Genomic DNA, 4,735 nt, shown 5'->3' with positions numbered 1-4,735 from the left:
AGGCACGGGAAATACAGGGGGCCGGTCTTGGCCCACAGGTCCCGCGCAGCGCTGCACTCCCAGAGCAGGTGTCGTACTGTCTCCGGGGCACTGCACCCCGGACGAGGGCAGACTGGATTCTTGGCCATGCCTCTGGAGTGCATCACCGCCCTGACCGGGAGGATCTCATGGGCCACCATCCACGCCATGTCCTTGTGCCTATTCTGGAGAGTTGGGTGGGCAGCATTTTTCCAAACATCTTTTGCCTCACCTAGTGTGAGGCCTGGGACTGGACTCACTGTTTCCCGGTCCTGCACAAATGAGACAAGAGATTTGTGGTTGGTTAAACTGATAAGAACAGATACTACACTTGATCTTAGCCAAAAGGCCGAGAAGCGATACCAAAAGAAGATCCGAGCAAAGGGAGTGATTCAGACCACTACAGATCTCCCTGACGGTGTAATTAATAATAATAAGACACAACTTAAAACTACGTACAAACTGCAAAACTAAAGCCCCTCTTAGAGACCGTGTGAAGAGTTTTGAGATTCGCGTCAATAAGCAGAAAAACCTTCAAAATACGCGGATATTCGTTCTCGCGTGTTATCGCGAGATCTCCATCGTCCAATCAAACACGAGAACAGTGTTTGTGGACAATAAACCTCTCTAGAGTCTCTTTATAATATTAAACAATCCCCTTTTTAACAGGAAAGTCTGTCTACTCGTGTTCGGACACCAGATTCACAAACAGACGGGAGAAAATGAAGCTTTTGAGACATTTCTGTCTCTGAGGTCCTCATGTGGTTAAATGTGCTACTGCAAGTCCATCAAACTACAATCACGGACGACGATAAAAGCTTGAAACAGTTTCATCGACTATTGAAAAAGTATCAACCATTGTATCCACATGCATCTTTACAGCTCTACAGTGAAACAACGAGACAATCCTTGAATGAGCGTTAAATATCAGCAACCCGTTTACTAAGTTTGATGTACTTTTCTAATGAGCAACTTCATCGGTGTATTTAATGGCCACAGTTCACGTGACAAATGTCTTCATTTTCTCATTAAACGACTCAAATTGGACGGTTGTCTCAGATTAGTCTACACTGATTAACAAAGTCCAAAAACCCATCAAAAGCTCCAAATTGCTGCATTTTCACATCGTAAAACCATCCACCGTCGCTGGTGTTCTTCAATATTTGAAAGGATGAAAAGCACTTTAATTGACTTTCTAGACTTATTCCGACGGATTAATGTTCAAACGTTTGATCCTAGTTTACGGGACTACAAGCATTTCTGCATTTAGCAACAACAACGTAATCTTAAAAGTCAAAATAATGCAACTGAACGTTTGAAATGTGAAGATACTCACAGGCGTCGTGCATCAAACCGTGTAAAAGCCACCTGAACATTTTTATTGCAAATGACCCACTATGGCGAAGAGCTAGCTCATGAATATGTATCAGGACGTGCTGACGCAGCTTGTGGAGATAAAAATGGTGAAAAACTTTCGCCAACTATCGACAGATTTTTGCAGATCACCGATAGATCACAAACTTAAGCTGAGAGCTCATTTATTTTATATGTGAGCAAAAGGGACATTTGAACTAAAATATACCCGTATGACTCGATACTGAATCTGGAAATCTGTATCAATACCACTGATCTATATATATATAGATCAGTGATCAATACCCATTCCTAACAGAAACATAGGATCATATTTGATTTGTTTTCCATCATTTTGGTCACATATTAGCTTTTTAAAATATCTGAACATTAAATACATAAAATATCCTACATATGTACCTGCACTGCTCTTAAAAAATATTTGCCCCCATTTTTAAATGATAATGTAATTTATTGAAGCAAAATGGTTATCCAAACAGGGCCTGTGGGAAAAACTATTTGCCCCCTTAATTATGAAATCCCCAAATCTATGAGGTTCAGGGGTTCAGCTGGACTTGACACACCCAGGCCTGATTACTGCCAGACCTTTTCAATCAAATCAACACCTAAAGGTTAGGTCCTAAATCTAACTTTTTCAGCAGCATGAAGTTGGCTAAAAGGTCTCACCCACTAACACATTATGCCAAGGTCAAAAGAAATTCCGGAAATTACGAGGAAAAAGGTGATTGAAATGCATCAGTCTAGGAAGGATTAGCACAATGAGAGCTCTTAACTCCAAATGGAGAAACATTTTGTACAATTTTGGCAATGTAGTTTGAATGGATTTTAAAAAAAAATACTTAATATATCAAAATATGAGAGTTGATAAGATTTGTGTGTGTGTGTGTTGGGGGGATCACTTGTTTCTGAGTGAAATAAAAAGGCGCTTAAAATGTTATTGCTTTTGGCAATTTTGGCATTTCAAATGCCATCAATGTGTGGGAAAAGATCAGATCAGTTATATTTGTGAATCAACATCACAAAAATTAAAAATACTAAAAATATTTGTCAAAAAGGCAAAATCGTATTCATGTAAATTTTGGAATTGGAGTTCAAAAACAATTTGCGGAGCTAAAATTAACTTTATTGCAATCGGTTCGGCTTTTATGTGTGGATTACTACTCCATCTTCGATGTGATGGCACGTATCAGATCTGTGTATGCAGTTCTACAACCCCCAACTACCAAATGTTTACTGAAAGGCTGTTTTAGAGTGAACATTTTAAAATATTTAAAAAGAAGAATAGTTCGAAGGATCATTAAATTATGAATAATTTAATACAGTTGCCTGATTAATATGTAATCATGTAATTCATCAAAAAGTAACTGTATAATGATTACGATTACTTTAAAATGTAATTTATTAAAAAATAAATCCTCCCCTTTTCTCCCCAATTTGGAATTCCCAATTCCCTATGCGCTCTAAGTCCTCGTGGTGGCGTAGTGACTTGCCTCAATCAGGGTGGCGGAGGACAAATCTCAGTTGCCTCCGTGTCTGAGACCGTCAATCTGCGCATCTTATAATGTGGCTTGTTGATCGCGTTACCATGGAGATGTAGCACGTGTGGAGGCTTCATGAACAACTCACCATGTGCCACACCGAGAGCGAGAACCACACATTATAGTGACCACAAGGAGATTATCCCATGTGAATCAATCCTTCCTAGCAACCGGGTGAATTTGGTTGCTTAGGAGACCTGGCTGGAGTCACTCAGCACGCTCTGGATTCAAACTTGTGACTCCAGAGGTGGTAGTCAGCATCAATACTTGCTGAGCTGCCCAGGCCCCCTTAAACATTTATTTGATCTAATTACAAGTTCTTGATTTTTGTAAACTGATTATGAAATACCAACCCATGTAATCTGTTACTACCCAGCACAGGGTACTTTGAAATATTCAGTGGTAGTAAATGGTTATTTTACACATGAAACATTGCATTTAAACACAGCACATGGTTCTCCAAAAGTACTTCACAGAAAGCAAAGGTGCTATAATGGTTCTAGTCAAAGAAGCAATAACATTACCAAAGTACCATGTCCAAAAGCATGGTATTACCAAATACATGTCCAAAAAGATAATAATAATTCCATTCCTTCACTTCCATTCCTTTTAACCTATTAATCACAAAAGCTGTGTTTCAAGGCCCTAGCCTCATTATCTTGTTACAGCTGGGTGCTCTTTGTGGTTTTTGCAGCATCAAGACTTTTAGTAACCTCATATGCTCTCGCCTGGGTCACACAAAGGCCAGGAAACTCATATAAGTACTTTGATATAAATACATACTATTGAAAAATATACTATACAGTCCAAATCATACAATAGTTTTGTGTGAGAAACAGACCAAAATGTAGATGGTTATTTCCTGATAATCAAGCTCTCAACATCTCTTTCACACATAACTTAACATATGTAAGACTTTTTATACAGAGAACTGAATTTGAGACATTTTAAGGATCCGTTGGAACCCTGCTTAAGCAAACAAGTCTGCATGTATCATGCGCAAAATGTCAAAGGGCAGAATTAAAGATTTTTGGGTGAACTATCGCTTTCATAATTGTACCTTTTGTTTAATATCACAATCAGCTTTAAACATTATTTATAGAGCTGCTCAGTTTGTACCCCAGACACCCAGAAGAGAAGTTATAAATAGTATTTAATTAAGGTTAAACAACATCTCTGGACTGCTCAGAAAACTCGTGTAGTAACTCATAACGTAATAAAGCATAATGTAATCATTTTCACAAAATGTAATTATTACATCATGTAAGAGTGCATCATTTAATAATGTTTTATTTTATCATATTGTAATATATATATAAGCTGGTGGTCAAAAGTTTGAAATAATGTACAGATTTTGCTCTTATGTTATGAAATTGGTACTTTTATTCACCAAAGTGGCATTCAACTGATCAAATTGAATCAGTCAGGACATTAATAACATGAAACATTACTTTGTGACTAACAGCATTTCTTGTCGTGTATCACACCGAGACGTCTTACAGGTCATCCGCCTGTTGCGGGTAATTATGCAGATCAGGCAACGGCGCATGTTTTGTGGAGCACAATCAATAACAAGCCTTTACACCGGACAGGAGTGGAAATAGCTCCTTCACACCTTTTCCAGAACAACTGCAATTTTCAGTTAGATCATGTGTAGATCATATCTCACGACACTTATTTCATTAATAACTTTCACGGAGTAGGAACATATTTTGCTTACCTTTCCATGAAAAAAATAGCTTACAGCAGCTTTAAAGCACAAATCAGAGCTCGATTGGTTTTCCCGACAAACGTGAAACGCCCGA

The 4,735-nt window shown here is 38.4% G+C and overlaps 1 pseudogene; it reads right to left on the bottom strand.

Moving 5' to 3' along the window:
• Positions 1-205: 205 nt before the first annotated feature.
• LOC127652095 (uncharacterized) lies at positions 206-379 on the bottom strand (annotated as a pseudogene).
• Positions 380-4,735: the final 4,356 nt, after the last annotated feature.

This window comes from Xyrauchen texanus, chromosome 1, assembly GCF_025860055.1.
Source record: "Xyrauchen texanus isolate HMW12.3.18 chromosome 1, RBS_HiC_50CHRs, whole genome shotgun sequence".
Lineage (NCBI taxonomy): Eukaryota > Metazoa > Chordata > Actinopteri > Cypriniformes > Catostomidae > Xyrauchen > Xyrauchen texanus.
This window is presented reverse-complemented; position numbering and strand designations above follow the sequence as displayed.